Here is a 26602-nt window from a genome sequence, read left to right on the forward strand (position 1 = left end):
TCATCAATTGGGACTAGGTTTCAACGCCAGGAACCGGGGTGTCTGTAGCCTACCATCCGATTCCAACGGCTATATTTCTTCACCATAGCTTTATGATAACAATCCCGCGGCAGGACTCACCACGCAATGTACTCTGTCGGCAGCTTTCTTTGCCTGCAACAATGCCAAATGTCAAGTACCAACCATAGATCGAATAATTATTTCAACGGTAAAAACGTTCGATTCATCCATTCATTGTAAATTACCTCTTTCTCCCAGTTGGTGCATCCTATTAGTACTGCAAATAACAATGCTTGCACAAAGAGTGCAACTACAACCTCAGTCCAGAGGCCTTGCAGCTCGATGAGAAGAATAAGCAATTATAGGAAAATCGGACTGACTCTTACTTACGATGAAAGCAAAGGACGAACTACAATAGAATGGTGGGGTAACTGTGATTTACCTTTCCACCAATGTGATAAAACAAAAGCTAGGAATATGATGACCCGAATACCCAACAAATAGTAGGCACAGCTCCAATCTTTTGCCATCCACATCATCAGAAAAGTCAAAACTACAAGTCGGTTTTGACTTGGAACATATTTGAGATTTGACACATTCTCCATCGTCCGTCCCTAATTATCAGGATAATTAATCAAAGTTAAACTAGGTCAGGTGCGCCATTAAACTGCAATAATAAGAAAAATTTACCAAAAAACACAGATTGAATGCCATCTGAAAAATGGGAACTTGCGATGGGTACCAACATATCCCACATAGCCATTCTTCATCTTCTGTGCTATAGAGGTAGCCCCATGCCCCTCGACGAAAGATCATAGGAGTACCTGCAAGCAAGCCTTCCTGGTGATCATCTTAAGGAAACATAAATTGCCAAACGAGTTGTTCGTGGTCTTCCAGTGCCCAATTCATTTAAAACTCTCGTGCTGCCATAAATGGACAAAGAAAATGTGGATCGTGGAATAGCAGCTTGTTTTGCAAGATTTGCCAACCTTGAGAAGTCGTCCTTTGAAGCAGACTGCAATTGTGAGGAGCTTTTTGTTGGAGATGCCGTCGCCGATGCTCTACTCGATGCAACGACGATTTGTCGAGGTCACCAAGCAGGGAACCGAGGAGGGCGCGTGGCGACATCTCCTCCTCCACACATGCTCATCTACACCGTTAGGGTCCACTTATTCTAATAGGCATGTTGCCTCGATACTATCCTCCTCCGCAGCCCTCACATCGCATTCCGAGGAGACCTACACCACCACCTTTGGTAAACATGACCGAGTTGGGTCTCAAACTCGGACCTGTCCTATTGCCTAGTATAAATATATCCAATTCTTAATCCATTTCACTCAGCTCACAAATTCCTAGCCCAACTTGTTCTCTTAGCTTGACCCGGCCTTATTATATCTTGCCCATATCCCTGTTTTTTTTTTTTTTTTAATATCTTTTTCATTTCTTTTTATATTATGCTATTTACTTTTGCTTTATTAATTTTATTTTCTAGTTTTTCTTTGTTTTTGTATTTTCTATTCTTTCTTTTTTCTTTCGGCTTCCTCTTCTCCGAGAGCTTTCCCAAGACCTCGTCACCGACGAGCTCGCCGGAGCAACTTTTCCTCCAGCCATCGACTCATACTGCCAACATCGGCAGTCAACCTTACTCCCTCATTGCCGGCCACCTATTCCGGCTATTTCCTACCGACGGTAATTTCTGATTACCGGACTTCATTCATTAATCACCTAATCCAGCCATCACAGTGCAATTACAAGGCAATAAACATGGAAAATTATGCTAACCGAACCTGATTTTGAATTCTTTGACCAAAAAAAAAAAAAAAACCTGATTTCGGATTCTGTTGGATATCCACACTCATCTGATCTGTCTCCAGTCATTCTTCGCCGAAATCAGTGCAGAGACATACAAGAACACAAAACAAGAAAAAAAAAAAAACAAGGAAAGATGCTCAGATTTGAGAATTCAAAAAAATGAAATTGAATTGGATTCCTATGCTAGAGAACAAATGAGACAAGTGACTCACACTAACGCATTTCAGAACTGATGAAAACATGGACAATACTCGGTTACACCATTGAGGCATTTTGTCAAACATTTTACCTGCATAAGAAATTCTGAGTTTGTTCCAAAAAACGAAGTTTGCTTCCGTCTAACATCAAATGAAATCCGTATTAAGGTCACAATATCTCATAAATAATTCAGTACAGCCTTATTTTGATGTGATTAATCTGCGGGTTCATCAATTGAACTCGGTCTTCAAAACTCCACAAAAACAGAGCAAGCAAAAAAAAAAAAAAAAGCCAATACAGATCACCTGGTCAATGGATGAAAACGGAGCTACCATCGGAGACGTCAGAGAAGAATTTGACCAGCTTCGTATGCTTCGTAATCTCAGCGACGATAAGTTGTTTACCTGCTCACGATAAGAATTGGACTGAGTGAGCGAAAAACAGGACAGAATGAAAGGAGGTTTGGTGAGGCCCCTGGACGTCGCACGGTGTCGATGAAAAGAATGAAAATAGTCAGTACCCAACAAAATCGTCGTGATCTCTTCAGTTTCGTTGGAGGAGAGAGAAAGAGAACGAACTTATCGCATATATTTATGGGAGAAGGTTAGCAGAGACAGGAGAGATAGAGTGGAGTCAACTAACTGACCCCAAAACATCTGTCAACAGATTTGACCAGTCATCATTAGCTTATCTATTATGCTATCTTCAACATCTGTCTTTTACTAAGTTCAGAATTTTTAAAAAGATGAATAAAAGGAGAGTTAACTAAAAAAATGTTCTTAAATGATACAATAAGTTTCTAACAGATCTTTCATCAATTATATAATTATTTTTATTAAATGAACCTAATTTTCATAACTTAGAATGGATCCAGCGAACCAATCTCACGTGGTAATGCGTCATATGTTCAACGCCTTTCACTTAAGAATCGTGCGAATAATTATGACAAACTACAACAAAGGTTAATATCTCGAGAGCCCTTCATACACCTGTAGCAATGCGACATAGCCCCATTTAGATATGGTCTCTAGTCGACATAAAAAAATGAATACATAAATTAGATCCCATTTCTTGGTACAAAAAAAAAAAAAAAAAACTAGAATTAGCCCAAGCGTGAATTCCACACAATAGGACCTTTCTAAAACAGCTATAAATCTTTCTAAAAGTAAAGAAAGGTTCCCAAGATCGAGATCAAGATCAAGTTCAAGCCTCATGTTATACAATCAATTTAACATTTGTTTCAGGTTTTTGGATTAGGAAGAAGTCCGAGAATAGGACTTTCATCCCGAAGGACCAGCTCTCAAAGCCGTCTCAGGCAATCATACAACTGCAATCGTTATTTTCAATTGGTTCGTCATATAGAGAAATTAAGAGAACAAACAAAGATAACCCAAGATAACGCAAGCGTATGTTTAGAGCCATTCATAAGACGTTGGATTCCCTTATATTTTCAAAGTATGTAAGGAACATAATCTAGATTAACAATTATAGTTGTTCATCCTTTGTTTCAAGCTATTTTTTTTTATCTAATTATCATAGTAACGATATAAATAAAATCGATTTTCCTGAATTTCTTAGCGTCCTTTGGTAGGCAAAAGTGAACCAGGAGAAGCATAAAGAAAATAACACCACAAGTTCCATGACTTTTATAAGACACTCATTTAGGTGTCATAACCATTTTTTTTTTAATCACTTAAGTTAAGGTTTCATCTTCAAATCTATTTGGTGCAACAAAATGGCCCAAAATGATATCGTTTACGCACTGTTTTGCTGATTTTATCGCTCGGGCAAGCCATGTCCTCATATTTTAATTAAACTAATGACACCTTTTGACTGCGCAAATCGTGGATGTCACTCAATTGAACGATTTTTAATCAATGTATCACTTAAGTGATAAAAAAAAAGTTATGGCACTTTGAAGCGTAGTAGGAAAGTTATGCTACTTGTGGTGGCCTTATCGTTAAGTTGGAAAGTTTTTTGAGTTATGACCCTCAACTTCACTTCCAAAACTACAGAAATTTTTCTATAATGAAAACGAACACGATAGTAAACGACTTAGCTAATTTAATTTTTTTATCACTTTTTCCATATTATTCGTGACTAATTTGGAGCATTAATTTTCTTTCATTGTAATGTTCTTTTCAGAACGTTGGAATCTCTGATTGATAAGATACTATGCTATAATGGTGCATTAGTTTTTATTCATATATAACAAGTACGCCGATATCAACAGCAATTGTCATTATGTTGTCCAATAGCCAATTGATCCTTGCGGAACGATGTGAAAAACGTGACATCTCTTGACGGAATCACTAACAATTTATACTATGGATGGATCATGGAGAATTCTGCCTTAAGCGCAAGGTTTCGATGCTTGTTGTAACTTCTTGAGATTCGATCGTGACTTCCTAGAAAGCAAATTTTGTGATCTCCTCGGAATGTAAAGCAGCGGACTCAGGAGGTGGTCCTAGACAAGTTTAGTCTGATGCCTAAAAGTTAGCCCCTAGAGACAGAGAGGTATTCTCGCAAACACCAAAGAGGAGAAGTTCAAACTGGTGACATTGTCTTGATACTTCCTGGAGACTTATTTATGTCAGACTTCAGTTAAAAAGGTCGGAGAAGAACAGCTCAACTTGGTGATGGTCTGTAGTAGCAGAAAATGTGCAATCCGCCGACGCAGTACTCTCCACAAGTCCAGGAAGTAAAGCCCAAATTATGCTAAAGAACACACGAGCGGTGTACTGCGGCATAAGATCCTCATAAAGTCTGAGATCAACCTTGCTGTATACCGATTTAACATTTGTTTCAGACTTTTGGCAGAAGTTCCACATGTGGCTCTTCCTGCAGCAGCCGGAGATCCAGAGGAATAAGCACGTCTTGTTTCTTCACTTAGCCCTAGGTTTCAATGCCAGGAACCAGAGTGTCCGTAGTCTACCATATGATTCCAAAGGCGATTTTTCCTCACGGTAGCTTTACGATAGCAATCCAGCAGGTAGAACACACGGCAGTACGTACTCTGTCGGTGGCTTTCTTTGCCTGCGACAATGCCAAATGTCAAGTACAAACCTTAGACCAAAAAATTTTGCATGGTAAAAACGTTCGATTTATCGATTCATTGTAAATTACCTCTTTCTCCCAGTTGGTACATCTTGTTAGGACCACAAGTACCAATGCTTGGGCAAAGAGTGCAACAATAATCCCGGTCCAGAGGCCCTGCAGGTTGATAAGAACAAACAATTATAAGAATATCGGACTGACTACTAGTTACGATGAAAGTAAAGGACGAGCTGCAGTAGAATGGTAAGGTAACTGTTGCCTTTGCCCCAATGTGACAGACAAAAACTAGGAATATGGCAACCGGAATACCCAACAAGTTGTAGGCACCCAAATTGATGAAAGCTCCAATCTTGTGCCATCCGCATCGTTTTGCAGTGCCTAAAAAAATGTAACTTATAGCATCAACATACTTGAAGTACAAATCGGTTTTGACTTGAACATATTTGAGATTTGACACATTTTCCATCTTCCCTCCCTAATTAATTATCAATACAAGTAGTCAAACTTAAAATAGGTCAGGTGCGACATTAAACTACAATAATAAGCAAAGTATAACTGAAAAAATTCCAACAAAAAAATGGGAAGTTGCAATTAGCACCAATATATCTCCCACATAATTCACGACTTCTTCTTTTGAGCTATGGAGGTAGCCCTGTGCCCTTCGACCGAAGATCATGAGAGTACCTGCAAGCAGCCTTCCGTGGCGACCATCATTAAGGGAAACATATATTGCCAGACAAGCTGCTCTTCTTCTTCCAGTGCCCAATTCATTTGAAATTCTTGTGCTACCAAAATAGGGCGAAGAAAATGTGGGACTGTGGAATACTTGATTCTTTGGCAAGAGCTACTGAAGTAAATAAAGCTTAAACAGTTAGGATTACCTTATCGAGCCTCTGAGTCCCGGAGGTATCATGTAAACCAAGAAGCAGGTTTTCAGGCTGAAACTAGCACAAGACACTAAGTTTACATTGTCTAAACATGATAGCAACTGGTGCCAAGAGGTTAGCAATTTTGTTCGCTTCTTGTTGATACAAAGTACTGATGCACCTGATTGACAGGACCGGCATTTGAAGTTTTGGTTTGGAAAGAAATCCTGATAATTAGACCATCATTTCAAATGACGAAATCCCGAAGCTGTTGCAGGCAATGAACTAAAGGGGTTACCATATAACTTCAAACCTACAATCCAAGCGGAGGCACCCAGTCAGCCTATCAGAAAGCAAGCTGAGTTTCTTGCACCAATGCGCAAAGCTAGTGACCCTGAAGATTGAATTTCCACAAAGCATATAATAAAATAACCAGAAAGAAACAAAGAATATCAATATAACAGGAAAGAGTAAGTCCGGAAGTCATCTATATCTCGTGTGGCTTCTCTCCAAGTATGTTTATTGACTTACATAATACTTGGATCTTTCACACTTCCGTTTTTCAACTTTCACAGATAATCATTAGGGAAAGACAATTGTCCTTGTTATGCTCCTCTTACATAAGTTTGCATTTATTCTTTTGATGAACGCGGGGTAAATCCGTGTCATCCTCCACTGCTTCTCCTCGGTCTAACCCCGAAGACAGCTTTGAGCCATCTTTCAGTCGATGTACTAGATCATTGACTTTCCTTTGTATTATCTTAGACAACTCATGGAGTAAGATCAACAAGATGATGATGAGACAGACCAACTAAGAACCTCAAACCATTAAAAGAGAGTCTGATATCACCTTAATAAGTCTACTCCCTATCAAAAATTGGGGTTGGAATATTTGAGGTGAAAATGGGGAAAGAGCACAAATAACCACGGTTGCAATTATGTTTTGTCAAGAAGTATTCAGTTAGGTACTCATCATCTGATTATATAGGATATTGAACAAATCAGAAATGGATGCATCTAATTGTTACTGGGCAATGGTTCTACAGACCTGAAGAAGGGAGGTAGGAGTTCGTAGCATCACGACAGTAGAGAAGTCTTTTATTGTTTCCATCGAGGCATGGTTACCGCAGAATCTTTGATGCATAAGTGTTTGGTACACTTCATTGCAATTCACAAGCAACTCCCCAATAAAAAGTAGAATATTGGTTTCACAATGCAAAAAATTTATGACCCCATTGAAAAGAAGAAAATTGACTGACCAGGATTATGCAAACAACGCAGAACGTGAGATTGATCTTCTCTTTCCAAAAACCTTATAACGCTTAGGAGATATCCCAGATTTGTATACCGAGTGCTCATGTTGATCAACATGAGCACTCAATATCCAATTATTGTCATGGGCACTTTGTATCCAAATCTAGGACATCTTAAGGTTTTCGAAGGAGAAGTCTACCTCATATTGTATGTTGTCTGCACTTCAGTCAATTTCCATAACTCTTTTCAACAGGGTCATAAACCTTCTGAACCGTGAAACTAGTATTCTGTTTTTTTTTTTTTATCGGGGAGTTACTCGTAAATTGTAATGAAGTGTATCACACACTTGTGCATCACAAATCCTGCGAGAATCTTGTCTCGATGGAAACTATAAAAGAGCTTTACTATCGCGCGGCTACCAACTCCCACATCCCTTCTTCAGGCCTATAGAGCCATTGCTCAATCACCACATCATACTTGCATTTCTGGTTTGTTCGATATCCTATATAATCAGATGATGAATACCTAACTGATTACTGCTCGGCAAAAATAATAGCAATCAAGGTACAAACTTTCTACAGCAGTTACCAAACATTCTTTACATCGAGCTTACAAGCTATTTTGTATTTCACCATGTGATCCATTACGATCCTTCACATCATCCATACTTTGGTCTGAGCTTGCTATTCCCGAAAACATAACAAGAAAAGAGAGTCTTCCACAGCATTGTTTTAAGAGCTTTTACTTTCTCCTTTATTAACGTAAAAATTAGTGTCGACAAGCATTGTTAGGAGAAAAACACCACATTCTTATATATGGGCACAGCAAGTCAAGAAATCACTAGTTCTCTGTGTCATAAGAGAGGGAAAATATTATGTCGAACATCTGACTAACCTCATCGGCATTATTTTTTTGTTGCAGAAACAAATCATTGATCTTATCTCTACTCGAAGATATAATGCTCCTGTGGACAACTATGAGGCATATGGACACCTAACAATGTACCAATGGATCACGCTGATATCCAACATCAATCTGCCTAAATGGATACAGATAGGGAAGTCCGATTACTGAAAGAATTCGTGTGTCCCTCTTGAAGGTCACCCAAAAACTCACATTCACACCAAGAATGATAGTCCTGACAAGCTTGCTGATGATCCCATGCCAATCCAATTCATAAACATAAGAGCAGCGATGATAGCAGAGAGAAGCAATTTACGAGAAAGATTGGAGTAGAATCACCTGATCATGATGCGGAAGATAAATACGAACACCACAATTCGATTGCCTTTATTCTGACGAAGCTGAACGCTGGGCTTCGGTAAATCTCGAATCGAACCCAAAAGAATGTGCGCTCTCACCGTCTCTTGAGGCGCACTTCTCCTAAAAGCGAGGAGTTTCCACTCAAAAAATTAAAAGCTCAACAATTTCTATCTTCTCGCAACAACTTACAAGAAGTTCCCGAGTTCCCCAATCCAAAGTCCACCCACCTTTCCTAACCGATTTTATTTTTTTTTCAAAGAAGAAGTTGCCATGAAAAAATCTCCTTTTCGATTTTCAAATGTGAAAAGGAGCGATCAGTTCTTGGCCCTGATTAATCTTGGTTTCTTTTCAATTCAAATCCAACTCACTCTAGATAACCGGTTGGACTCTTGAGCGGATGTTCCCCATCAGATTTGCTCTATCCCTTTTGTTCTCACCCTCACCAAGATTTACGGCAACTAGTGTTATCGCTTCATCTTTTGAATTCACGAGCATGTGATGGCCGGCTATCTATAGTCCGTATTAACCTCATGGAGAGGTTATGAGTTTGGCATGCGAGAACATTACCTAAATGAGATGCAAATGTGAACTATGCAGATGGTACTTTTGTTTAGGGGTCGGGTTTGATCCCTAGTTTTTATGCACAATAAATGACTAAATAATCTAGACACAATTTAGGCACTAGCACATTTGACTAATGATCATTAGCTTATCTATTGTGTTGTCCTAAAAAATCCGTCTTTTATTAAGTTCAGAATTAAAGAAATAAAATAAAAGGAAAGTATCTCAAAGATGTTCTTGAATGATACAGTTAGTTTCTAACAAATCTTTCTTCAATCATATGATACTTAATTTTAATGAATCACATTTACTTAACTCATAATGATGGATCCTCACAAACCGACCTTATGTTGTAATTTGTTGTAGCCAAGTTCATTTTATGGTAAGCCTGTATAATTTTTCAATGCGCTTCACATAAAAATCGTGAGAATAATTATGACAAGCTACGATAGCCGTTCGTGCACCAGCAGGAGTGTGACATAGCCCCAGTTAGATATGTTCTCTAGTCAACATAAAAAATTGAATGAATTAATCGGCCCCCATTTCTTAGTGTAAAAAAAAAAAACTAGAATTAGCCCAAGCGTGAATTCCACACAATCTGGGAATGGATGGTTTCGGGAGCATGTGAGATTTTACAAATGCCTTGGATGTTTGGGTGTTTCTTTATCTTGGGAAAAAAGTACAAATTATCGTCTGGATCACACAACCAGTAGGTGTCACCAATTCGTCGTATCGATGCAATATGCCGGATGCCTAGGGTTGGTAAAATGGGTCTAGAACCCATATTTGAGCCATATTTAATGGTAGTGGGTTCATAAATAGGTTACTTAAAAACTTATTCACATTCACACCAAGAATGATAGTCCATACCAATCCTATTCATCAACATAAGAGCAGCGATGACAGTGGAGAGAAGCAATTTACGAGACAGTGAGGTTGGACCAGAATCACCTGGTCATAATTCGGAAGATAAATATGAACAGCGATCGACCATTCGATTGCCTTAATTCTGACGAAACTCAACGCCGGGCCTCGCTGAATCTGGAATCAACGGCGAAAGAATGTACGGTCGCCCATCTGTTGAAGTGCACTTCTCCTAAAAGCGTGAAATCTCAACCCATCTGGCCAAATGTCTTCCTTTTCTCGCGAGCGTACGCTTCTCCCCGATCTAAATTTTTGGCTCACCAGTAACAAAGAAATTTGGCTATGGAGATAACGTTTTGCTTCAAAAATTGAAAGCCCAACAAATTTCTATCTTCTCGCAACAACTTACGAGAATTTCCCGAGTTCCACAATCCAAAATCCACTCACCTTTGCTAACAGATTCCTTTTATATATATTTAAGTTCCCACAAAGAAATCTCCTTTTCTGTTATTTTCAAATGTGAAACCCATGTGAATCCTGGTTTCTTTTTTAACTCAAATCCAACTCCCTCTAGATGACCTTACCAAGATTTAGGGCAACTAGTGATATTGCTTCATCTTTTGAAATCATCAGCATGTGATGGCCGGCTATCTATAGGAGGGGATCCCATGTACAATAGTCCATGCTAACGTTACAGAGAGGCCATAAGATTGTCATGGACGATGCATGACCTTTGAGATGCAAATGTGAACTATACAAATGTTATTTTTGTTCAGGGGTCGAATTTGATATCTAATTTTTACGTACAATAAATGATCAAATAAACTAGACACTACCATCCGAAACCCCCCAAAAAAAAAAAAAACTAGACAGTATCAACACATTTAACCAGTGCTCATTAGGTTGTCTATTGTATTATCCCTAAGCATCTATCTTTTATTAAGTTTGGAATTTAAAATGAATAAAAGGAAAGTATTTCAAAAATGTTCTTGAATGATCCACTTAGTTGTATTATAAATCTTTCTTCAATAATATGATAATTTATTTCGATGAACCAAACTTACTTAGCTAAGAATGATGGATCCTTGCGAATCGATCTAACATTGTAGTGTGTCATATCCAAGTTCATTTTGTGGTAAATCTGTCACGCACCGACTCTCGAGCTCGCGACATCCCTACTAATTCACCCTTAGGTCATGAAGGATAACGTTCCAGGTACACTATCGACCTATGAACTTACTACGCATGCGGAAACGTGAACTCTCCCGAACAATCAAACATATATGGATAGCAACGTAGGAAATAAACATAATAGTCAATCGAGCGAAAGATATTTCATTTCCATAACAAGAATAGATGATCATTAACTTTACAGAGCTACTAACTAACACATATAACCCCATACTTCGAGACGGTTCTATAGGACCTCAAAAAGATAGGTGGTCGGGTAAGGTTAACTCTCATATACTCCAAAAAAAATCTCACAATACCCTCGCCTTAGCATCAACATGGCTCCCAAAGGGGGACAGCCACCCGTCTAGGCTCTAGAGCCCTGACTAGAAGAGGGTTCTGCCTCCATGTTAGACTCGAGGTCCACTACCTCCCCGTCCAGCGTATCCAAATCCATGGGATCCCAAGAGGGGACGTAAGGGCGCGAGTTAGGCGGTCCTTGTAGCAGGCCATGGAGCACATCCCCGTCACACAGGAACCAGGCCTTAAAGAGGGGTAACACTAAGTGTGCAACCCTTCATTCACCTAGATCTTGTTGATGTATTGCTCCCAAACCCGCCTCGAGGGCACCTCCTCATGGTAGATAATGTAGAAGAACTAGCCGGTAGAGATGCCGAATCGGACAAGTCGCTCCATCACTTTAGACCCGAAAGATTAAACGACGGGGTGAGAATAATCTCGGTAAACCAACGCCTAAACTCGACTAGAGCGTTGATTCACTTAGAGCATTCTACCAAGCAACCACAGAAACACCATATATATATAGACACATACACACACACATACATCAATTACATGCAACTTACTAGTCTTCAGCCATGCATAATGCAATACTCAACTCAATCCAATAGTCACATCGGACAATCACTCAAGCCAACCATCACATCGGTTTGCATACACAGGATACCACACAAAGTCCAATTATTAATGAACGACCCACTAACTAGCGTGGTCGGCGAGCACGACTGGTGTGACCCCAACACTACGGCTGGTAGTGTCTACCGACACGATCGGGCATTATCTCTTACTCCCGACAATAGCGATTGAAAGCTATGTATCTAGTGCGACCGGCATGGCACGGCGGGCAGGTATTCCCAAAGGAGCATAGGTACGTCACAAGCGTAGGTCCGTCACAAGCGTAGGTTCGTCATAAACTACAACCGGCATCCGATAATCCGTGTGATCTGTATAACCTGCACGGGCACGAATTGACGTGCATCTGACAAGTCGTGTGGTTTCGTATGACCGGCATGGGCAACTTGTCAGGGATTACATTCAATCCCATCATATGACAACATAAGCACATCCGACAACCCATCAATTCTCATCTTTATTTATAACCAGATGCTCACACAGACATACTCAAAGACTTGGCTCGAGTCCGGTTTCATGTTAAAACATGCAATTTAATTCCACACATGGTCATATGAATGCACAAACTGTCCACCAGACTTTGCATTTAAAACCAAGGGGCCGACACCCACAACTGTCACTCATAACACTCAGCAAACGACCCAAGACACCCAAACAAGCAATCTATCGGGACAATTGGTCAAACGTATTCCATTAATCCGACGGTAAATACCGATCCGGATTCATAAAATTGAACTACTATAATTCCAATCCAACAAGCAATCAATCGTCCATTCGGCTCTGCCATATCGCTTACTCGCGATCAAACAACGACAAATCATTTCCCAAACAATCAATCCAATCTAATCACTAATTAGCCACAAACGACATAACTAATCCGACTAACTTAATTAATCATGGTCATTTAACCTAAACCCAGTTTCTATCTAAACCGACCATAATTACGCTACTTAAACACCCTATTAGAATAATTACACTAATTAATTACCGCTAAACACAATTAGTGCCCCTAATCGGAGTTTAGGGTTTTAACTCACTCTAAACGGTAGCGATAACTAAGGGCAGCGATGGAGGAGCTTAGCGATGGTGATGGCAATCCCCGAAACTCACAGCCACATTCGGCCCCATGGGTTCCTCGGCGACTCTCAACTGCGGGGCTCGGCTTGGTAGGACATGACCACCGAGCAAGGCGGTGCGTGGTAGCTGGGAGCTTTTAGGACCGGCGAGGTGAGACCGAGAGGGAGAGAGGCACGGTTGGGGTCGAGTTGGGGCTGCTTGCGGCAGCTCACGTGCTCATGGGGGTAGGGGTTGGAGCAGCGGTTGGGCACGGTGCCCGGTGATGACGACGGGAGGCCGAGCAACGCGGCTGAGGCGGATGTGGGTTGGCTGTTCGAGAGAAAGGGGGTGAGATGGGGGCCGCGGGAGCTTGAAGTTCCTTGGCGACGGGGGTTGGTGAGGCAGGTGGTGAGGGCTCGATGGCTGGTTACCGATGACGGACGGACAAGCTGGTGGATGATGGCAGTGTGTGAAGGTGATCGGTTAGGCAGTTGCAGCTGCAAGGAGGAGGGATCAAGAGCGTCACAAACCTGTATAATTTTTCAACGCATTTCACATAAAACTTGTGAGAATTATTATGACAAGCTCCGATAGAGATTGGTATTTCGAGAGCCCTTCATGTACTAGCAACAACGTGACATGGCCCCATTTAGATATCATCGCTAATCAACATAAAAAAAGGATTAATTAATCAGACCCCATTTACTAGTATGAAAAAGAAAAAACTACAATTAGCCTAAGTGTGAATTCCACGCAATCTGTGAGATTTTTACGGATGCTTTGGATGTTTTAGGTTTTTGGATCAAGGGAAAAGAAGTATAAACCTTCATCTGGATGACATAACCAAGCTGTTCCATGTTCTTTTTACTTATTTCAACCGCACATTGGCTAAGGGCGGGCATTTACCAAAGTAGCACCTTCGTTTCCCAATTTGGACTTGAACACCAGAAACCACCAACATATGGAGTTAGAACATTTTGAAATAATTAGCCAATGAGAAATGCTTCCATATCGATGAAATTTATGTTTAAATATTTTTCTAGAAGATGAAAATATTTTTCGTTAATTCTTTTTAGGCAATTATTTTAAATATATATATATTTCAAATCATTCATTTCTTTTTGTGAAACCAACGAAGCATAGTAATTGACATCTAATGCCATCAAGATAAATCAAATATCACATAAAAAAAATTCACAACTACATCGACTAGTAATTATGACCAGGCTAGGAACTAATGGGTACCCCGTGTGTGGTCTACTTGGGTGTATATGATTGGATAGAAATCATCTTCTATGAAGCTCCTATTGAGGTCTCAGCCACTTCTTAACAATTGATGGATGTAAATGAGGTAAACATCAACTATTGAGATATATTTCTCATTCCACTTTAGTTCATCTAATATCAAGATAATACAACTTTGGCATAACTATTTTGGGGAATTTGTAAATGATTGTTTTCATATGGGAAAATGATAGCAACCGAAAAGTTCTTGTTCTAGTGCTTGCACCACGGCTCACTTTCTTAGGGGCGTGCATGCTTTAGAAATTAACTTTTGGCTGAAAGTTGATTTTTCTACTCCTACTTAGAAGCATAAGTTGATTTTTTTTCTACTTCTACTCCAAAACTTGATTTTTTATCAAAGAAATTCGGTTGGTAACGGTTGAAAATTTCTACTTCTGAAACATTATTAATACAAAATTTTCCATGAAATATTATTGTTGGTGGCCGAAAAATTTCTACTTCATTTTTACACTTTTTAAATTTCTTTAAAAAATAATTTTTATTATTTATAATATTATTTGCTTTTTAAAAACAAAAAAATATTATGTATTCTTTACAATGGCAGCCAGAGATGGTAACTCGGCTAAGGAAAATCTCAAATTGGATTCCAAATTGGATTCCAAATTGATGGGTTAGTGTGAGCTTATCCATGTGGTTATGCGGTGGCGGTGGCTGGCAGAGGTTAGTGGTAGGCCGAAGTGGCGGACAACGTAAGTGGTCGACGGTTAACGGTGGTCGAGTCGGCGGTGGCCGGTGGAGGAGGTCGGTGGTGGTCGGCGGCGATCGTGGGTTGGCGGCAGGTGGCAGTGGTTACGGGCGGCAATGGGCGGACGTTGCCGATGATTAGAGGCTGGAAGCCGTTAGCGAGTGGCGGCGATCGTAGGTGGCAGCCGAGGTTGACGGAGGCGGGCGTGGACAAAAAGAGGGTGAGCGCGTAATAAAAAAAAAGGGTGAGGTAACTAGTACTTCTTGAGGGTTTATTTATTTATTTATTTTGTCCAAGAAATACTTCTTGTCTGAGGTTATTGACAAACAAGATTTGTCTAAGTTACTTCGTCTCATTTTGTCTAAGTTACTTCTCTTTTTGTCCAAGTTTCTTCTTTTTTTTGTCCAACTCACTTCTTTTTTCTTTGTGAGTTTCGAGAATACCCTCATTCATAGGTTCGAGATCTACATCTATCAATTGAAAGATCCAAAAGATCAACTCTGCAATCAATTATTAGAATCAATAGGTCTTCAAATCGTTAATTTGATGGAGAAGCAATTTTTAGGGTTAATACCATGAAAAACCCCAAATTGGTACATCTGTGATAAATTTACCCCAAACTAATTTTTTAACAGAAAAAAACCCAAAATTGGTATACTTTTGATAAATTTACCCCAAACCGGTACATACGTGACAAATTTATCTTTTGTTAGTGTCATGCCCCGACTCTCGAGCTCGCGACATCCCTACCTTACTCACTTCAGGTCATGAATGATAGCGTTCCCGGTAAGCTATCGACTTACGAAATTTCGGGGCATGCGGAACGTGTAATTCTCCCAAACAATCAAAATCAGCGGGATAGTACAGTAGGAAAATCAACACACTCAATTCACAGAAACAATTTCATTAATAAGCAAGAGTAGATGAATGTTAATCTTCTTGAGCTATAGTAAACATATACAACCCTATTCTTCGGGGCGGCTCACTATGACCTCAAAAAGACACACGGTCGGGTAGGGTTAAACCCTCATCTACTCCCAAAAATCCTACAACAATCCTTGCCTTAATGTCCACGGCCTCCATCACTACCCGAAAATGGGTAACAACGACGGGGTGAGCAATTAATCTCGGTGAGTCAACGCTAAGCCCGGCTAGGGCGTTGATTCGCTCAAATGTCCTAACAAACAGTCATATCAACACAGAGCAGATATTTCAACCACATGCAAGCTTACCCTCCGGGTCACACATAATGCGATGCAAACTTGACTCAACCGTCAACCAACCAAACCAATCAACCCATTGATAAAGCATCACATCACTTGCATGCACAGAACACCACACGTAGTCCATTTATTAATCGATGACTCACACGATTAGCATGGTCGGCACACACGACCGGTGTGGCCCCAATACTACTACGGGCGGTGTCTACTAGCAGGACTAGGCATCGTCCCTTACTTCCGGCGACGACCACCGAAGGCTATATGTCCAGTGTGGCCGGCACGGCATAGCAGACAGGCATTCTAAAAAGGAGTTTCGGTCCGTCACAAGCTACAACCGGCATCCGACAATTCGCGTGATCCGTACGATTGGCACGGGCACGAATTGACGTGCTTCTAACAAGTCATGTGGTTCCGTATGATCGGCACGATACGAACTTGTCGGGATCTTGTACGATTGGCACGATTTATATCCATCATATGACAACTCAAGCACATCCGACAACCAACCAGTTCATTTCTTTGAATCGGGTCGAGTGCTTATACACGCATGTTCAAATACTTGGCCTAAGGCCGTTTTCGTGATAAAACATGCAATTTGATCCCACACGTGGTCATATGAATGCACAGTTCAATCGACCGACAACTCGGCAATTTGGGGCGATTAACCTTGTCACGCTCCGACTCTCGAGCTCACGACATCCCTACCTTACTTGCCTCAAGTCATGAATGATAGCGTTCCGGGTAAGCTATCGACCTATAAAATAACGGCGCATGCGGAACGTGCAAATCTCCCGGACAATCAAAACAGCGGGATAGTATAGCAGGAAAATTAACACAATCAATTCACAAAACATAACTTCATTCAAAAGCCGTAACAGATGAATCTTAACCCTACTGAGTTACGGTAAATATGTATAACCCCATACTTCAGGGCGGCTCACTAGGACCTCAAAATTACACGAGGTCGGGCAAGGTTAATCCCTCGTCTACTCCCAAAAATCCAACCACAATCTTCCGGGTTCAACGTCTACGGCCTTCATTCTCGCACGAAAATTTGTTAACCATGACGGGATGAGAAATTAATCTCGGTGAGTCAACGCCTAAGTCCGGTTAGGACGTTGATTTGTTCAGACACCCTAAAAGCAATCACATCAGCATAGAGCAGATATTCCAATCACATGCAAGCTTACCCTCTAAGCCACACATAATGCAATGCGGACTCGACTTAACGGTCAACCGATTGCACCAATTCAACCCACTGCAAAGCATCACAGCACTTGCATGCACAGGACACCACACACAGTCCATTTATTATTGGATCCGACCCGTAGGTCCAGCACACTAGTTAGTTGGTGCCAAGACACTAGTCGATTAGTGCTTTTTTGGCGGACTAGGCATCATCCTTTACTTTAGGCGACGGTTTCTTATAGTCCATGTGACTCCGCTCGACCAACTAGAAGACAATGATTGTTGACACGGTACGGAGCTAACGGGAATCCTAAAAAGACTTCGGCCCATCACAAGCAGCGACCGGCAAACGTATAGCCGTAAGACAATGATCGACGCGCATCCAGCAACTGGAAGATAATGATTGCCAGGATTGATCGACCGGAAGACAATAATCGTCGGAATTATCCCATTATATGACCACTCAGGCACTTCGACAACCAGCCAATTCATTTCTTGGATTTTAGGTCAAATGCTCATGCTCGCATGTTCAAATACTTGGCCCAAGGCCGTTTTCGTGCAAAAACATGCAATTTTATCTTATACGTGGTCACATGAATGCGCAATTTATATTGATTGACAGACCAATCAATCTGGGGCGATTATCCTTTAATCGAACCCCCACGGCAATCAACAATCAATCTGACATTCACAGCCAACAATTCATAAATCCATTAATCAATTGCAGCCGATCAATTATTAATCCCAATTTCAATTCCAATTGCGCACTTGTCTCTGACCTATCGCTCACTCGCGATCAATCAATGCAAATCAATCAAATCAATCAATCTAATCTAATTAGGCATAAAATCCTAACTAATTAGACTAACTTAACTAATTAGGGCCATTAAACTTAAACCAAGTTTCTAATCTAAACAGGCCTTAATCGAGTTACCTAAAGACCTAATAATCTAATTAAGCTAATCCGAACGTAATTAGCGGTCTAACCAAGAGTCAGGGGCTAACTCACAAATTTAATTAGCTCAAGCGGTCTCAACTCGAGTGGCGACGACATGAACTCAACCCGACTCGCAGCGACGATCGGCGACTCGCCGCCCAAATTGAACTTTGGGCTTCCAACTCGGTTCGGGACGGCTCGAAAGACTTGGCGACACTTCGGAAATGTGGCACTTGGCTCGGGGGTGGCGGCCGATGGCCGGAGCTGGCCGGAACAGTAGTTGGCCGGCATGAACAGTGCTCGACCATAATAGGGGCAGCGGCAAAATCGGGGAAACAAGGCTATTTTGTGGGTTTTGGGCAGCTCACGAGCTGGGGGAAGTTCGGCCCGGGTTAGGGGGCTCGCAAGGTGGTCGAAGGTGGCGCTGGTGGTGGCCAGAGGCGGTGCAAGGCGGCGGAGCAGTAGCTCGCAGAACCGGGCGTCTAAAACAGGGCACTCGAGTCAAAATAGGGGAGGTTCGGCTGGGGCTCAAATCGGGCTCTATGGGCGGCGATCGGTTGCCGGTGACCTTGGGGAATGATGATGGGTCGAAGATGGTTGTTGGGGGTGATCGGCGATCGGTGAAAAGCGACGGAGAACGGCGGAATCGCAATCGTAGCGTAGGCGACGAAAAATAGGGCAGGTGGGCTTCGGGTCTGTTTTGGGGCTGTTCGCGGCAGTCCAAGGCGGTGCCCCGTGGTGGGTCGAAGTCTGGAGGTCGAAGGGGCTGTGGCGTGCCGGTGGGTGGTGGTCCAAAGTGGCTTGGGCTGGCCGAAGCAGATCGGGCGATCCTCAAACGCAAAACAGAGCGGTTTGGCGCCGGGGCGTTTCCGGGCTTTCCGACGAGTCTGCAGCGGCCGGAGGTGGAGGCGAATTGGCAACAAAGGAGGTTGGTGGTCGGAGGAAGTGGCTGGAGGTGGTGGCTCGCAAAAACGAAGAAGGAAGGAGGAGGAAGTGCACGGTGAGGAAGGGGGTGTCGCGCAGTGAACATGGGAGAGAGGGGTAGATGGGAGAGAGAGAAAAGAGGGAGGAGAGAGAGAAGACTTTGACTGGTTTGACCGCAAGTGGGCTGATTGGACTGAGGTGAGGCCCACGGGTCTCATCCAAATTAATGAATTTCGTCCCATACGTATAATATCCAAGGGCGGTTTCGTAATTTGACAAATCGATATTGATCGGATTTTTGGCTCAACCGATTGGGAATAAAATTTGGATTTTAACGGGCTAGGTTCGGTCCGGAAAAAGGCTAGGCGCGAGGATTAAAAACCTTAAGTTGCGGCAACCGAGATTTCAAGACCCAATCGAAATCGAACGACATTTTGAGAATCGTCTAAAATCCGTCACTTTCGTCCTTGAGATCCAAAATTTGCACCGACTAAAATTCTCTTTTCTTCCTTTTTATTGAATTCGGGCAATTTACAAAATCCAAATTTTCCAGGCGTCACAAACCTCTAATCGGACCCCCACGACAATCAACAAGCAATCTAGCATTCACAACCAACAATTCATGAATCAATTAGTCAATTGCAACCAGTCAATTATTAATTCCAATTTCAATTTCCATTGATAGCCAATTACGCACTTGTCTCTGACCTATTGCTTGCTCGCAATCAACCAATGCAATCAGTCAAATCAATCGGTTCTACTCACCAATTAGCCACAGACAACCTAGTTAATTGACTAATCTTAAATAATTATGATCATTTAGCCTAAACCATATTTTTATCTAGCTCGACCGTAATTAATCTACCTAAACACCCTAATTAGCTAATTAAACCAATTTCTAACGCAATTAGCGACCTAACCGAGACTTAGGGGCTAACTCACAATTTACTTAGCTCGGGTGGTCTCAACTCGAGCGGCGACGACACGAGCTCCGCCCGGCCCACGGGGACGATCGACGACTCGCGGCACGGTCAAACTTAAGCTCCGGGCTCCAACTCGGTCCGGGATGGCCCGAAAGACTTGGCGACAACTCGAGATAGCGGCACGGGACTCGGGGGTGGCGGCCGTAGCTCGCAGGAAAAGTGGAGCCGGTGGTGAACTGTAGATCGTGAAACGGGGGTGCGGTTGGAACAAGGGAAAACAGGCTGTTTTGAAGGGTTCCGGGCTGTGCAAGGCCGGGGGAAAGGGTGGCCGACGTAGGAGGGTCTTCGGGGGAGCTTCGGGTGGCGGCGATGGCGCTAGTGGACGGCCGAAGGAGGCCGAACGGGGGTGGCCAAAACCGACGCCCAAAACGGGGCACGGTTCAGAACATGGGAGGTTGGCCGGGGCTCAATCGGGGCTCTACGAGCGGCGATCGACTTCCGGTGACGTTGGGGGATGGTGAGGGGTGGTTGGTTGTTGCTCGGGGTGGCCGACGACCGGTGAAGGCGACCGGAACAATCGCGACCAGAGGCGACAGAGGACAGGGCACAGAACATGGTAGGCCGGCATCGGGGGCTCCTGGGGGCTGTCCGGTGGGTTTAAGGAGGCGTACGACGATCGTGGCAGTCCCCGAGGGTTGAAGGGTGAGGGAGTGGTGGCCGGCAGTGGCCGGAACTAGGCCAGAGCGGTTGAAACAGCCGCGGTGGCCGGGCAACGCAGAAACAGAGCAGGGGGGGTCGCCGGGGCTTTTGCTGGCTGTCCAGTGGTTTTGCAGCGGCCAGAGGTAGAGGCGAAGTGGCGACGAAGGAGGCTGGTGGTTGGAGGTGAAGGCTTGGCTCTGTGGTCGCGTGAAACAGCCAAGGGAGAAGATGGTGTCTCGATTCTAGGAGGGGGGTCGGTTGTGCACCGAATGGGGGAGGGGAAAGGCTAGCGCGGGAGAGAGAGAGAGAGAGAGAGAGAGAAGACTTTGTCTGGTAGTTGGCTGATTGGACTAAGGTGGGGCCCACGGGTTTCTTCAAAATTAATCAATTTTGTCTCACATGCACAATATCCAAGGGCGATTCCGTAATTTAACAAATCGGGACCGATCGGATTTTTAGCTCAATCGATTAGGAATAAAATTTGGATTTTCACGGGCTAGGCTCGGCCCGGAAAAAGTCTTAAGCGCGAGGATTAAAATCCTAAATCGCGACGATCGAGATTTCGAGACCCAATCGAAATCGAACGACATTTCGGGAATCGTCCAAAATTCGTCACTTTCCTCTTTGCGATCCGAAATTTGCACTAACTAAAATTCAATTTTCTTTCTTTTATTGAATTCGGGCAAATTACCAAAATTCGAATTTCCCGGGCATCACGGTTAGTTTTCGTAAAATCTATCCATCAAATTGCTGAATTGAATGACACGTGGCAATTCACGGGTGTATAAATTTGGGATTTTTACCCTCTGTTTGTCACGGGTGTATCAATTTGGATTTTTTTTTTTGTGATATTAACTAAATTTAACGGAGGATAAATTTGTTACGGGTATACTAGTTTCAAATTTTTTGTGGTAAAAAAAAGTAGTTTATGATAAATTCATAACATATGTATTAGTTTAGGGTCTTTGGTAGTAAACAAAAACAGTTTTAGGTAAATTTTTCATAGGTGTATCTGTTTGAGATTTTTTGTGGTCAAAAAAATAGTTTGGGCTAAATTTGTTATAGGTGTATCGGTTTGAGGTTGTCCGTGATATTAATATTTTTTTTAATTTCTCAAACTAGGGAAAAAAAACTTCAGAAGTGAAAATTCACTTCAGAAGTAGAAATCTCTTTCGGAGGAAATTTTTTTTATCAAACGGATATCCGCTCCCGAAGCACTTCTGGAGCAAAAATTCACTTCCAAAAATGTTACCAAGCACATCCTTAATGTCTCCATCAACTTCCCCATCATCAACTTCATAATATTTTTTCCTTGTTAGAGAATCCCTAATTTCAGTTGAAACTAAGAATTTATTGAATACTCTCGACGAATTGTCAATTTTGATGGTGAGGTTTCCGTACATCTTGAAAATAACACGAAAGAAACAAAGAAAATCACTATTGCAGGAAAGTGATGTTCTTTGTTACGACGGAAAACACATGCGAAGATGTGGCAAGAGAAAATTGGAAGGATTGCAAATATCCACCGTCTTTCCAGGAACGTTCTTGTATTTATGCAGTATTATCTCACCCCCACTGTGACTTAGTCATGAGCCAAGAGAAAATCGGAATGATCCACTGTCGACTCCCTCTTTCTCCCAATCGGTACATTGTGTTAGGACCGCAAGTAACCATGCTAGCGCAAAGGATGCAACTATTATCCCAATCCAGAGGCCCCGCAGCTCGAAGCAATTACAGGAATATCGGACTGACTAATTGTTACAATGAAGGCAAAGACGAATTCTGGCAGAATGGTAGGTAATTGTGATTTACCTTTCCACCAATGTGACCAGCATAAGTTAGGAGTACGGCGACCGGAATACCCAACAAGTAGTAGGCACCCAAATTGATGAAAGATCCAATCTTTTTCCATCCCCGTCCTCTTGCAGTGCCCGAAAAAAATTGCAACTTATATCATCAAAAAGGTCGAAGTACAAGTCGATTTTGACTTGAACATTTTTGAGATTTGACACATCTCCATCTTCCCTCCCTAATTATCAGGATAATCATTTAAAGTTAAAGTAGTTCAAGTGCGCCATTAAACTGCAATAATAAGAAAAGTATACCTGAAAACAGAGACTGAATGCCATCGAAAAAATGGGAACTTGCAATGAGTGTTATCTTATCTCCCACATAGTTCACGACTTCTTCTGTGCTATAGGGGTGACCCCATGCCCTTCGACGGTAGATCATGAGCGCACCTGCAAGGAAGCCTTCCGCGGTGACCATCATTAAGGAAACATAAAGTGCCAAACGAGCGGCTCGTGGTCTTCCAGCGCCCATTCATTTTAAACTCTCGTGCTGCCAAAATTAAGGCCAAAAAAGTGCTAGACTCTGGAATAGCCGCTTCTTTGCAAGATCTGCTGAAGTAAATAAAGCTTCAGCAGTTGGGATTACCTTATTGAACCACTGGCTCCTAGAGGTAACGTGTAAACCAATGAGCCAGTGTTCGGGGCTAAAACAGCACTAGATACTAAATTTACATTGTTTAAAAATGATAACGACTCGTGCCAAGAGCAAGAGGTTAGCAATTCTGTTGGCTTCTTGTTGATACAAAGAACTGATGCACCTGATTGAGAGGACTGACATTTCAAGTTTTGGAGTGGGAAGAAGTCCTATAACAAGACCATCGTATCGAATGACCAAAAGCTCGAAGCTGTTGCAGGCAATGAACCAAACAGGAACATCATAATTACTTCAAGCTACAAGAATCATGAAAACCAATGTCGCTATTGTAGTGTCAGAGCCAATAAATAAGAAAATTTAATCCCTTCAAAGTTGTAAAAATCACATCATGAACATCATTAATGATTCTAAAGAAGGATTTTGACCATCGTTTACATCGTACACTGTTTTGCAAGTTTTTAATCTTTTACCGATCTCTTTTTATTTTTATTTTTGGTTAATTTTTTTGGGCCAAAAGTGAACTAGGAAAAGATAAAAGCTTGAGAGTAACCAGAGCATGACAGCAGAAAGAATTGCCAATTTCAAAAATCTAGGAATCCCATGAAATGCCGCCTTGGAGAAACCGTTCCAAGTTCTACTACAAGACGGTGAATTTCTGACCTATATTGCCAGTTATAGTTTGTTTATCCAGTACGAGATAGAATTTGCCAAAGCAGCGCCTTTGTTTTTGAGTCTAGACTTGAACACCAGAAATCAACATATGAAAATATGCAGCAATTTGGTGATTCCTGAACTGACCATCATTGGAACGACATCGTTCTACGTCTGTGGAAACCTGATGTGGCACTGCAGAAGCACATATGCGAAAATGGTTGGGATCTTGAACTGAGCATAGGATCCTACCTCTGCCATTATCTGAGGATCTTGCTTGAACAAGAGAAGGATTTAGCCCACATTGGCGCAAAGATAGCGAGTGGAATGCTAGCTATAGGAAAATGATCATGGCCCTCTGCTTGTGGATACCAAGCATGTGGTATTGCTTAGCTCCGTAAGAATGACCACTAATGTATTCAACACACTTGCCATCCCTAGCTGTTATGGACAAGCATCTATAAGATGGTGTTTGGTGCAAATTCATAGATGTCCCATAATGAAATTCAAGAAGTTTGTCACTGTATCCTAGGAACCCAGATGAGACCTTGCTTGGAGCATCAGGAGTGTATTGCCATAGTTCACTCAAACTGTATCCAATAGAAGAATCTGAACAAGAAAGTTCTTCTATCTATTTCATTTTCAGACTGGGGTCCCCAAAAATCTTTTTTAGGATCAGTTAACAAATGTCCTAATTTGTGACAAACACCAACAGGAGGTTTCCAATCTCGGCATGATAAACCTAGCTAGAGGGGTGGAAATCACACATTAAGTACACTGAGCTTTTTGACAGATAACATGTCCAGTTGATCAATCGTTCTCAAACTGCTCTGAAAAGAGCTAAGGTTAATAGACAAGCAATCTATTCATGGTACTCGGAAAGTAGAAATGCAAGCAGTCTGAATTGATCCAACAATTGCTACACTCAGTTTATTGAACAGGAAACATAACTCCTATGATCATGTCAATAATAGCATTGGCACTACATATCTCCCAAGACAGATAACAGCCTGGAAGTATACTTTCATAGAAGTGACATAGTTTGAAGCTACTTTGTGGCTCTTAAAATCTTGCATCTACTTTCATAGATTAAAGCAGGAAGAATTGTTTTGTCTTACTAACATGCTAAAGCCAGTCACAGAAGCGAAGGACGTGGCCATGAAAGCACTTGAAAGTGCCTGCACTCCAAGATTATCCTCAAACATCACCAAGATCACCTGCAAACAATATATGTTAAGCTCGCCGATACTAATGGCCCAGCCAATGACAATGGCCGCTTCATTTCCAAGAAAATCTTGTCTTTCTTGAACCCACACACCGGTGGACGCCTTCTCCTCCAGGGAAACTGCTAACAGGGGTGACTCCAGATGTTGTTTCTGTTCTTCCACCTCCATTGATTGCTTCCTCGGTGCTTTTGGTCACAGTGAGCGAAGCAGAGGGGAAAAACAGGACAGTAGCTTTTAGAGATCCTAGAGATTCTCTCAGTAGAAACTGACCAATTTGAGGCCTTCAGAGGTATACACACGTTTTCCAAAGACTGTACTTCACTTTGGAGTCGCGCATTTATCTCCATTTGCATGTAAAGTACGACAGAGTCAATGCAAGAGAGGCCTGTTAGAAGAAGTGAACTCTAACGGCGTAGATGAGGATGAGGCAAACAGACGGGGTCATGTGCAAGATGAAATCCTGCCACATGCCATCCCCAATGCTCCGCTCGGTGACATTGACAAATGCAACTATCCACGTTGCCAACGTCACCAAGCATAGAACCGAGAAGGGCACATGGTAGGATCTCCTCCTCCATCCGACCTCGCCAGGCTACCACATGCTCCTCTGCGCCATTGGGATCCAGTTCTTCTAAAAAGGTTCTAGCATCGACGTCGTCATCTTCTATAGATCTCACATCTTCAACAATGTCGACATCACCTCCTTTGATAGAAAGCTTCTCATGACCATTGCGGTCAAAATTCATATAGACAATGTTCATCCTCATCGCAATCTTCCTCTTCGTCCAAGGTACGGAGTATTTCTTCTCCTGAGGTACTCTCTCATTTCTTTTTGTTTCTCTTCTCTTAAGTTGTAGCATCTTTCTCCATTTTTTAATCTATCATCAATTTTTATCTTTTTCATGTTGGACATGCATTCTTATTACTAGAAAAATTAACATTTCAAAGGTTATAGCTTCTTTATTTGTCTTGCGACCCTCCTGAAGTGATCCGCCATCCGAGGAGCCAAGTTTAGATGTAATGTCGAGTTGGGATCAACAGTAATCAATCGGCGTGAATTCTCCCAAACCCTTAACTTGCGCGACATTGGAATTTCATCATCCTATGAAAATTCTATAGGATAAGAGTCACCACTAGTCTATTGAGGTTAGTTGGAAACAAAGTGAGATAGGGGAAAATAACTCACTTCTAACGAAACAAGAATTCTAGACTAGGGGACTTGATTACCCTAGTTATTAAATAATGCCCTTTCGCCACCAACTTGATTGATTGTTAACCAAGTGTTTCATGCAGTTTTGTCCAATCGAGAGTCTTACAATTTTCGTTTGACTATAAAAATGAATCACAACACCAAAAATCATA

General features: G+C 42.0%; 1 pseudogene; it reads right to left on the minus strand.

Annotated features, from left to right (window-relative positions):
• Positions 1-52: 52 nt before the first annotated feature.
• LOC115736141 lies at positions 53-25408 on the minus strand (annotated as a pseudogene).
• Positions 25409-26602: the final 1194 nt, after the last annotated feature.

This window comes from Rhodamnia argentea, chromosome 4 (assembly GCF_020921035.1).
Source record: "Rhodamnia argentea isolate NSW1041297 chromosome 4, ASM2092103v1, whole genome shotgun sequence".
Lineage (NCBI taxonomy): Eukaryota > Viridiplantae > Streptophyta > Magnoliopsida > Myrtales > Myrtaceae > Rhodamnia > Rhodamnia argentea.